At 30.5% G+C, this 12,697-nt stretch overlaps 1 protein-coding gene across 1 annotated transcript in view; it reads right to left on the bottom strand.

Annotated features, from left to right (window-relative positions):
• Window positions 1–12,697, bottom strand: part of LOC116846861 (four and a half LIM domains protein 2) — a 642,247-nt gene that overhangs the window by 611,409 nt on the left and 18,141 nt on the right. The window lies entirely within an intron of this gene.

The following is a 12,697-nucleotide window of genomic DNA, read 5'->3' as shown; positions in this document are numbered from 1 at the left end:
ATTTAAGAACTTTAGATGGAAATTGTAAAATAAAGAATATCAAAAGAGGTTTAAACATGGTTGTTTAAAATAACAAAGTAGAAATTAAACCGCAAGTATAAAAAAATTATAGTTTAAAATTGGGGAAAATCTCGAGTAGGGATATTATTTGATAAAATCACATTGATTATCCTCACTATGAGAGCTTCTTGGCAATTTAACTAATAGTAAAAAGAGTGATAAAGAATGGTTAGCTTTCTTCATTATTTTTGATGCAAAAAATCTTTCATTTCGGGTCAATCGAGAAAATCCTATTCATGTTCCTCAATCACAACACTAAAACAGAGCAAAATGTTTTGCAAATTTTACTCACGACTCATTACTTCAACGTGATGATAAACGCTCTTTATACGCAACAGTTGCCTCACTAGTAAACATTTAATGAGACTATTGAAAGATATTTTTGCGAACAGTAATGCAGCTTTCGAGACACAACTTTCGAGTTTTGCCTCGAAAGTTTCAGATGCGCTTCGGGTGAGATTCGTTATAACGGAAATCCGATACGTTCAGCGGGAAAGGGTGCGAATAAACTTCACTCGTTGTACGTACGTAGCGAAAATTCGGATAACGAGTGTTCGAATAGTGCGAGACGACTGCGTAAATAATTTCTATATGCATGTTTTTTCCCTTTTAAAAGTATTTTCACATTTTCATTTTATTTTCATATAAAGTATGTATTACAATATAGTCTAACCTAATACATAGTTGTTATTCTATTTAAATGAAAAAATATATATATTTTTCATTATTCCATTTAAATGAAAAATTAAGTATAATCTAATTTAACCCATTAACGCCCAAATGTGCTGAAATTTTACGTTGATTTGAGCCATTTAGTTTGCTACGGAAATGAGGTCTGTTGTTTATAAAAAGTACCGTTTCTACCAACTTCGATGTCACTCTATCAAATAGTGTTGAGAAAATTTTTGCAAAATAAAATTAAAAAACGCATGTTTTTAGGGCTAATTTCTTCTTCTTGCGCTATTTTCTCCATAAAAACGTATTAGTATCGCTCGGGAAAGTATCTAAAACGTATTCTCGACACCTTAACTTAAAAAATATGCCATGGGTATTTTTTTCAACAAACATGGCGGTACCAAAATGACGGTCAATTTGACGTTTATTTCGTATTTTCGTTTATATTTGGTTACGAAATTGTTTTACTATGTAATTACTATGTAAATTATTATGTAATTTTGTAGTAATATTGATCCTAAAACAATTTCGATAACCAAATATAAACGAAAATACGAATTAAACGCTTCAAATCGACTGCTATTTTGATAGCACCATGTTTGTTGAAAAAAATACCCATGGCATATTTTTTAAGTTAAAGTGTCAGGAACACGTTTTAGACACTTTCTCGAGCGATACTAACACGTTTTTATAGAGAAAATAACGGAAGAAGAAAAAATTAGCTCTAAAAACATGCGTTTTTTAAATCTTATTTTGCAAAAATTTTACATAAATTGCGAATTTTTTAAAATTTTCTCAATGCTATTCGATAGAGCGACATCGAAATTGGTTGGAATGGTACTCTTTATAAACAACAGATCTTATTTCCGTAGTAAAATAAATGGCTCAAATCAACGTAAAATTTCAGCACATTTAGGCGTTAATGGGTTAATATATTCCATCAGTTCAAAATTTCGGGTATGATGAATTAACTCCTTCGCGAAAACGACAAGCCAAGCCAAAAAGACTTATATAATGTTGGGAGAATAATAATATTTGACAGTATCAACACACGTGCCAGATAAGTTTTCCAATCTTTAAATATATCTGGTGAATCAATCTTCGACGTCAAACCGGCTTAATATTAAATATTAATAGAATTAACCTCTTCAATTAATCCGAGACTCCCTATTAGTTTGATTCCCAATTATAATTGCAAAAAATATCGTCTCAGGAGTCGAACCTCTTAACTTGCTAAATATATAGAATCGGAATTCGGGATCGGTTTGACGTGAAAGGTTGATTTACCGCGTACGTTTAGAAACTGAAAAATCTATCCGGCGCGTGTTATTATTATCCTCCCAACATTATTAAAAAATATTCGCTCCAAGATCAATACTTGACTCTCATTTGCCTATTAATATGTTTTAATAAGTTGTATACTTCCGAGAACCTGTATATCACTGAAATTATCTTTATATTTTTCTTTGTATCTTCTGTATTCTTTCTTTTCTGTATTTTTTGTATTCTTATTGTTTGTATTTTTTGCATTTCTTATTGATAAATTATGTATAAAAATATAAAGAGTGCAAATATATGTGTACTATTTATCCTATTTTAGTAAATGGGTTAGGTTAGATTGGTTTTTTTGAAAAGGGAATGCGGAGCCTTCGCGTGCACATATATGTACTGTTTACTATTTCTATGTATACTATGGTACTTATATGGTATTTCTATGGTACTATGTGCAAAAATTACGTTGAGTTTATGAAACTTTTTGTTAATAACTTTCTAACAAACCATAAGCGATGATTAAAACCTGATTCTTGTTCAGGGTGATGATCTTAACATATGTCAAGATCAAAGTCATTGAGGCTGACTTCGTTTTTATCAATATTTACTAAAAAAAAAAAAAACAGACATTCGTCACTTTCGTCGGCGATTATTCACGACTCAATTCGATGAAATGCGAGAGCATCGTGATGATCGTGATGCTGGAGGTGCCCGAAAGTGGCGGTTATAAGGATTTACCGAGAGCTGTCGTGTCGGCAGAAAAAAAGCGTAAAAACGAACAGCGTGTGGCAAGGATTACCCCACTTTCCCCTCTGCGATTAACACGAGGTCGTATCGCCACGGAAGTTCGACGTCTCGGAACACACGTCATCGTTCGCGCGCGCCCACGAGTGCGGTACCTGATTTCTTTTTCAATCGTACATCACGAAATACGCAGCCTCGATAACGATCCGATGCCGATCGATTCCCTGCCGTTACGCGATCCAATTGCAGACTGGCTTTGCGATACTGTGTATATTATATCGAACGAGATGTTCTTCTACCTCTGAATCACGTCGTCGCTGAGTTCGCCATTTCTCATGCTGTCGTTCTCAGAGAGATGATGAACTCTAAGGTTAACATTTAGTATTTGACATAAATGATTTCAAAATCATCTGGGAAGATAAGATAAAAATCCGTAAATTCGTCTTAGATGAAATGATTTTGCTTTTAATTCATCCAGATGAGAAAGATGAAACTAGTAGCGCGCTTTTTCCAGATAATCTTTTAGATAATTTTGCTTTTATGAAACTATTCATAAAAATTTATTTAAAAAATTACACACAGATCATAATAGATGTCAACTGAAAATGTAACGAATTATTTAGTGAAATATAAATACATTATTATATCTTTATTGCATTATTTCCAAAGATTGATTAACAAAAAGTTATTAGGAAATGGTAAAAGAATGTTGATGAAATTATTAAAAATTTTATAAAATGGAGTTACGCACTGATATTAGTGCATAAATTATTTTATTGTTTATAAAAATCGGATTTATTAAATGTTTTAGTTACATTGCAGACTCTTCTAAAAAAATTAATTTATTTTATATATTAGTTTTCCTACGTAACATTCGCTATCTTAAAACTTCGATAACACGAAATATATTTATCAATTACATAGCTTTGAAGTGACGTAGCACATAAAATAGATGATTAAAGATCTTAAAGTCCCGAGTTCAAATCCCATCGATATAGTAAACATGTTTTCCAAAAACAACAGATTAAATCAATTAAGTGAAACATAATTAAAAAGATTTCACTCAAATTCACCGACATCTTAAAAATAAATAAAATAAATAAATAATAATAATAATTAATATTGTGTAAAAATATTTTGTTATATTTTACGTTATAACTATGTCAATTTTACATAAAATCTAGTTCTAAATAATCCGTTTATCATGTTATGTTAATTGTGTTAACATATCATTATTTGACATACTCGCATTATATTAAATTGGACTAAACTATCTGGAACATGCGAAACCAAAAATTTAAACCAAAAATTATACAAAAAATAAAATATTTTTATTGTAACGATCTAAGGAATTGACTTATGTAAAAGCTTTATATATGCACGCATAAAATCTGCATAGAACTTCTACAGAATCTCAATACGACTTCTATAGAATCTCCACTCGATACGTCTAATGGAGATTATATATAATATAATGGAGATATGACAAACGGACATTTGAATGTCCAGTAGAAGTCCTATACATGTTACATGAATGACCATTAGAGATTTTGATGGATGTCTCCATGATGGATGTCTATTGGACGTCCACTAAAAGTTTTTATTCCATGTAGATAACTAGCATTTTAACTAGTCGAGTCCATTTATTTCTGCTTATGATCAGATTTACCATTAATCCTATCTTCTGTTGTAAGACACTCGAGTGCATCGAGATCTTTACTTTTAGGTGTAGAAATTTAAAATATAACATGTGCTTTGTATTAATTTACGTCTATAATAATACTCCTTGAATATCAAGTTTCATTTTAAATTTATCTTCCTTCTTTTGTTATTGATATTGTATATACGCAGAGAATTTTATTTTGCAAAAATTATTGTAGAATTTAGCAACTGTAAGGAATAAATCGACATTCTATAATAATAAATTATCCTTTCATTTGTATTTATATTTTAGGAACTCAAATATGCTATTAAAAAATTTCCTATATTTCTATTGAAATTTACTATGTTGTCTTTAGCAACATAGATTTATTAAGATAATTTATTTCTGCACTAGTAAAAACATAGTAAGATTGAAAAAAAAATTATATGAAAAAAATTGTTTTATTTTCTCCATGTAACAAATCCATTTAAATTTCAATTGTTGATTCTTAATTCATTACTATCCTTACTTTCACTATTCCTTTCTCTTCATCTCCATTGAATCTCTGACTTTATTAAAATTTGCCAATAAAAAATTTTAAAAAACTTTATGAAAGAACATTTGTTATTTTATGTCCCTACACAAAAAAATAGTTGTATCAATAGAAAATAGTAAATAGTATGGCATAGCTTTCATTTCTAGCTTCAATAATCAATTCTTGGTTACGTTGACTTATGCGATATACATTAGAACTGCGATTTATTGCCTGAAAAAATGCATTTTTGCAACAAATCGGGTCAATACAACCAAAAATTGATTTTTGAAGTCAGAAAGACAATCTATATTTCACTATTTTTCTGATTGATACAACTATTCTTTTTTCGCGTATATTAATTCTTTTATTTTAACCGTATTAATTATATAACATTGCATATTTTTATATATATATGCATGCTATTGCATATATTTTACTTGTAGTTAAATAAATTATCCTTAGCTGTGCGAGATCCAGAATAACTTAATAATAATAATATGTAAGTTACACAATTAATATACATTACTTACTAAACAAAGAATAAGGTTTAACCGCAGGCAGAATATTGAGGTAATCGAGCATTCAATAATCTTGTAACAAGTGCTTCTTCAAGCCTCAACACGACAGTAAGTAATCATACGGGTAGCATTAAAGTAAGACAATAGCCTGCATTGTGTCTCAATCTCAAGATTCTCCTATAAGTTTCACGGAACTAACGGGGATAATGCAAAACCAAACTTTCGACTAAGAATATCTCAAGCTCCACCATCTGTCTTCCAAATTCTATGGGACTAACATACAGGGTTACTGCAAAACCAAAATTTCGACTCAAGCAACGCGCGCGCACGTCGCCACGTGTGAAAGTACAACGCGCGCAGTAACGCGAAACCGAAAAGTTGCTGACACTTAAAAAAAGGGCCCATACGCGAATGGGTTCTCCTTCTCCGCCGCTTTCACTCGAACTCAAGATAAGAACGTGCGGTCTTTCGCACGGGTCTAGCTAATAGCGTAAATTCATGACGGGCATCAACACAAAGTGCCGGCTTGATTCGACCTTAATATTGGCTATATTTTTGACGAAATACCCCTAAACGTTATTGCAGATGTTTAATCTTCCTTAGCTCGCGTAGCGGTCTCTAAGATCCGTATTAAGGGGATACCAAACTGGATAATAAACTCTAACAATGTCAATAACATAAAGACAAAAACGTCATGTTAGAAATACGAACATGTTTACGCTATACTCTTTGTATTTTTTGCACATATAGATCTTATATAGGGAATCTGAGAATAGGTAGGAAAGCGTATACATGTAAATTAAATCAAACTAGCATTTAATTATATCATTAATTATTATAATATTAATATTATTACATGAGTCTGTGTATTAGAAACGAGTTCCGGAATTTTGACAGTTGAGATGAACTTCAACTTAACTATGTATAAACCACTTTGTAACCCACTATACGTGATTAGATCTGTAGATTATATCGAACTGAGCACAAAATTCCTCTATCATTTTGCAAACAACCACATGAAATTTTGAGTTATTAATTAAAGAAGATTAGTAAATAATCACACATAATTATTTATTTCTTTCCATTTTTTTCTACTTCAATTAATAACTCAATACTTTACGTGATTGTTTGCAAAATGATAGAGGAATTTTGTGCTCAGTTCGATATAATCTACAGATCTAATCACGTATAGTGGGTTACAAAGTGGTTTATACATAGTTAAGTTGAAGTTCATCTCAACTGTCAAAATTCCGGAACTCGTTTCTAATACACAGACTCATGTAATAATATTAATATTATAATAATTAATGATATAATTAAAAAAAGAATATAATAACAAATAAAAATTATTAACAAATAATTGATAATTATTATTATTAATAATATAATATCTGGCAATCCGTAATAAGAGAGGGATTCTCAATTTTGACAATTTCATGAGTCCTTAATTGTGTTTAAACTGTAACCTATTGTATTACAAACATTTTCTTACATATCCTTACATATTCTATATATATAATTGTATATATTTATATATTTTCATTATATAATTGTTTTACCATATTTAGCATTATATAATTAGCATTATATAATTGTTTTACCATAATTAGTAGGAAACATAATCATGCCTATAAAGAAATATTTCTGTAAACATTTAGTATATATTTAAAATTCTAAATTCAGTTGTAAAAATAGAATAACCTGGGACATAATGAGATATGATCGGTAACTTCTTACAAAAATACTGTCAACGTACTGTTCTTACAAAATACTGTGTAATAAAACGTTTTGTAATTATCACTGTCAAATATCTCTTATCATATATTACTATCAGTTGTTATATTATATTTAGCTGAAAGATGCTACAAATCGTTTAATATATTTTCTGAGTTGTAATTTGTTAGGTATATTTGCACAAGAGGTTAATAATGATAAGATTCTTCTTTTTATTACTGCATGCATATTAATATTATCAGATAATCTTTTCTCATCATTTTAATTAAATACCTGTGCAAATATCGATTATCTATAATGTTTTGTACTATATAATTCAAACTTATATATTTCGCGGTATAACAGGACTATGCTATTATGTTCTTAAAATTAATTATTAATTAATTATTTCTTATCATATACTATGTCTCAGAAAATTAATACCAAAGATTACTATACTAAATAATGATTGTTATTAATATTTTAATCAGAAGAGAGTGTAGTTTTATTGTTTCATAAAAAAATGTTTGCTAATAAATCATAAGTAGATTAATGCAATTACTTCATCATATGTAATTAATGCAATAATATATTTTTATATATTGCATGGTTTGATGAGTCATTTTTAAAGACGTTTTAAAATCAATAATTGGGAAATAAATAAGTTTTGTGTAGTATTTCATTTTGCCGCGCGTAGAAAACATAATGAGGTTAAAATAAAACAATAATTTCGTCCTTTCCAATTATTTTTTGTAAAACCTGTATTTTTCTTATAGTAGATATTTCAAAGAATATTTTACTGCAAAGCCAAGTTTTCATATAAAAATTATATCAATTTGGTGAAATTTTATCAGAAATGTGTGACGGGGGAAATTTAAAACTTTATTTAATATTTAAAATTTAAATTTAAAACTTAAATTTTTTAAAACTTTGGAAGCTTTATTAAAAGATTGATTAGAAACCATAGTTTTGATCTAACAATATTGATTAGATTGATATAATATTACAGCGTCATTATCATTAATAATCACTATGGCAGTCACAAAATATTAACCAGAATCAAAAATTCATGCCGAGAAAACTTTTAATATATTCCACTATTTAAAAATCGCCGAGCACGAGTCTTCGTGTATCAGGAAATCACGTGAGTCAAGAAAAATTAAGATAATCATCAGAAGAGAATTCATATACAGTCAATTAAACTGTCAATTGAATTGAAATAGATAAGATCGCGAAATTTTAGGAAAGAAAAAGAGAAAGAAGTTTAACAGAAAGAAGAGGAAAAGAAGAGAGGAAAGAGAAAAATGATGGAGTGCGGTTACGAAACAGGATGAATCCGTTGTAGCTACCGCGTACTTATTATCCTTTCGCAATTAATTACAATCGACCACCTCGGCAAGGCAAGAAACATCTTCGACAAAACGCTGTAATGGCAGTGACGTAAAGCACGGAGAAAACTCGCCGATTTCCCGCCTTCGTGAAAATACGCGATAACAGAATGTACACCTTATTTCGCAATAGAGTTTGAAGACTTCTTCCCGATGCATTTCAGAACGCAGCCGATGATCCAGTGAGAGAATTTGTCTCTATTATTAATTTTCAAAAGTTAAGCTCTCTTACTGGACCATCGGTTACGTTCTGAAATGCACCGAAAAGAAGTGTTCAAATCCTATTGAAACAATGAATGTGTACAATGAAGAAAGAAGAAGGTAATGGAATCGAATTAAACGAGTCGTATAATTACCGTAACGAGTTAATCGCCTCAATGAACGCGATTTAGTCAACAACTGCGTCCACAGATACGGCTAATTTGTTCAGTGGATACGACATTTGTTTGAACAAGGCTGATCGCCGATTTTGTCGATTCAACAAATTTCTTCTTCATTCCTTACTCAGTATATATTAAAAACGTCGCCGCCACTTTTGCTCGACACTTTTTATCGCGTATCCCGCAAGCGGGATACACGATGTACACGGCGCGACGTGTGTAGTCGATACACGTACATAATTAGTCGCGACGGTTTTTAGCGAATTATTCGCATCGCAAATGACGCAGAAACGTCTCGATCGGGGCACAGCTGAGCAATGCGAGGCGTCGACGATCCGTGCGAGGAATGCTAATGAATTGCCATGAATCGACGCGCTCTCTTTCTCTCTCTTCTCTCCTTCCCCTCCTCTCTCTCTCTCTCTCTTCCCTTCTCTCTATTTCTCTATCTCAGAGGAAAAAAGCCCCTCTCCAATTAGCACAATCCCATAATGGAGAAACGGGATACCCCTTATAGGCAGGGCAGCGTACGATCGACACGCTCGTGAAACTGGGTTGGCCCGAGACGACGTCGCTCATGCGGCCGTCGTCGTCTCTCTGAAGAAGGCCAAAAAATGCCGGCGACAATAAACCTGTCTTGTTTAGAACGAGACGGTGAATCCCGCGCTAGATATCGGAATCGATTCGCGGCGTATAGTCAGTGGCGAAAAGGTCGCGACGCATTTCGTTGCGTCGGGCTTTGCAGAACGGGCTGAAATCGTGAGATCGTGCTTCTTTATAGTTTTTATCTGTCGCGAGATTCAGCAGAAAAAAATGTGATGCTTTACCTTCTCGCCGTCGGCTAAATACTTGACGCGAATTTGCAGACGATAACGATGTCAACATTGTTACGTGTGTAATATCACGTTAATACACATGCGAGAATTAATTACCAGCTTGTCTTGCTTAATTAAAGTTGCCAACAGTCAAATAAGTTGCTAAGTGGAGGGAATTTTTGCAGAATGACGTACCATACTCGTGGAGAAAAATTACTACTTATTACTTATATAACATAACTGAAATATGTATTTATTAAAGTATTTACAAAATTCATACAGGGTGTCTGAATCTAAATGTCCCATCGTGTAGGGGAGATCGGAACTAAGAAGTTCGACTTCTAAAATATAGCATGCCTAGCCCCGATCTCTTCTAGTTACGACTTCTCAAGCAACTAATTATTGTAACTAACCTTATAAACTTGAAAGAAACAACCTTCTTCTATGTATATAATATGAATGCTATTAATAATGCTATTAATAAAATTTCAAGAGACTTGAAAATTTATTCTGCTACTACCAAATCAGTTTTATTTCTATTTCTTAACTATAATATTATTCTGATTTTAATGAAACTCAAAAAAAATTTATGTTTCAAAAGGACCAATTAGCGATTTCGTTCCTCCCAAAATAAATATTAGCAAAAAAATACATGAACAATACACTCCTGGAGCCATATAGCCATATTGTTCAATTTCTTATATATAGATTAGGTCAAACTGAACACACGATTCCTTCATTACTTTGCAAACAACTACGTAAAAGTTTGAATTATTAACAGGAGATTGATAAATATAATCACATGCGATATAGTAGTTGTGAAAACGACCCTAATCGTGTGCTTGTAGGTTGGATTAAACTGAACGAAAAAGTCCTATAACATTTGACAAATAACCATAGATTTTGTAATTATTAATTAAAGAAAATTAGCGGATGATTGCACGCGATATGGACCAATGTTGTTTAATTAATAAGTAAAAATGTACGTACATGAAAAAAAAAATTTGCTAATATATGGACAACTAAAAATATTAACTGCAGGAGCAAATTTCCTTGCTTTCATAGCTAATATATATTAGCGAATCTTTTAGCTATCACAACTAAATAACTTTGCTATAAAAGCAAGAAAATTTGCTCCTGCAGTTAATATTTTTAGTTGCCCATATATTAGCAAATCTTTTTTTTCCGTGTAATTATTTGCAAAATGGTAAAGGATTTTTGTTTGACTTAATTTACATTACATGATGTATGAGAAACACTTAGTATCATTTTATATAATATATATTGCAGCAATTTAAGTAATAATCTGTTAAAATATCTTTTTATTTTTAATTGATGGCATCAAACTTTTCGTGTTTATCTATAAAAATGTTTTTTTTTTTTTTGACAATACGAGTATATCCTAGCCGGAACAGATTAGCATGTCATACGTTTTAATTTACAAATATTAATATTAGGTACGCAAATTAATTCGCTGCTTTTTTTTAAATTGAATTTTTATTTATAAAAAAATAATAAACATTTCAATGTTTGAAATATTTGTCATTATTTTATAATATTTTTTCTATCTATCGAGTAGCTAACGAATCTTTTTTCAAAAAAAAGACGACAGCTTTGAGTTCATGAAATCGTCGATGTATTTTCAGAGCTCTCCCACACTTTTAAAGTGTGTATCAGCCAAGTTGGAGTGATCGGAATAGATGGTAAGCCGTAAAGGCTAGATCCAGTGAAGAAGCTGTATGAGAAAGAACTTCCTCTAGCTCAATGAATAAATAGTAATCTTTGTCCCTTTGCGGCTAAGCGTTCTTTATCGGCATTTAAGATATAAATCACCATTTCGAAACTACATTTGATACTACTTTTTACAGGTATTATGCGTTATAGCACCTTTCTCCAAAGCTAAACATATCATGTTTGCAACTTCGGCTACATTTTTTCAATTGAAAAACAAAAAGAATATATCAAGACAGCAACAAAATCTTCGGAATATCCTTATGCGGACATTTAGAAGTCCTTTAGGATATCCTGGGACATACGGACATTTAGAAGTTTTCAGAATATGTTTGGGACATCTTTGAAAGATTTTGCTGTCTGGGTAGTGTTTGATATGCGACTTGTCAGACGCCATCGTGTTCGATACTGTTTTATAAGGTTATACTGTCAACTCCGACAAGCTATGTAGAACATTTTAAACTTTAAGGTTGACATTTCAAAACTCATTAAACGACAGAAAGATATTTGAATTTAAAGTGGAGTTATAATTGATTAAAATAAAAGCATCGAATTAATTTAAGCACCTAATATTTTTTAAAACTTTTTTTATAAAAATCAGATTATTACTAAAATTTTGAAAAAAAATGTATTTGTTTCATGATGCTTTGTAAAAATATATTGGTCTCGTAGCAATTCAATTGATTTTGAATTTATGCCGTGGTTAATTACTTCATTAATTTATTTATCTCGTTAACAATAAAATTATAAATTTCTTCTAAAATAAAAAAAAGAATGTAATTAATAAAAATAATCATTATCAAACAAGTAACGTCTTATACAACACTATGTAGTAGTTTATGTGAGAACGAAAAAATAAAAGAAATAATAAAATAAGAAATTATATAAAAAGATTTATACGTTATCATTCTTTAGACTCATCACACAATTCAATATCTAATAAATTCATATTTTATTAAACCAATGTATATATTTATAATTTAATTCTACAATTTAATGCTATAATTTAATTCTGAAAAATCACACAATTTACAATTATAAGTGTCTACTTTTGTCATTCATGTTACTGATCATACGTCTTATTTATTATTCTATATCATTTCTTATTTATACTACTTCTTGTATGTATTTCTTTTCTGCACCATCCCCGTCAATTTATATATATATATATATATATATATATATATATATATATATATATATATATATATATATATATATATATAT

Source organism: Odontomachus brunneus, unplaced genomic scaffold (genome assembly GCF_010583005.1).
Source record: "Odontomachus brunneus isolate Ranch 3 - 2012 unplaced genomic scaffold, Obru_v1 Obru_scaffold_071, whole genome shotgun sequence".
In the NCBI taxonomy this organism is placed as follows: Eukaryota; Metazoa; Arthropoda; class Insecta; order Hymenoptera; family Formicidae; genus Odontomachus; species Odontomachus brunneus.
This window is presented reverse-complemented; position numbering and strand designations above follow the sequence as displayed.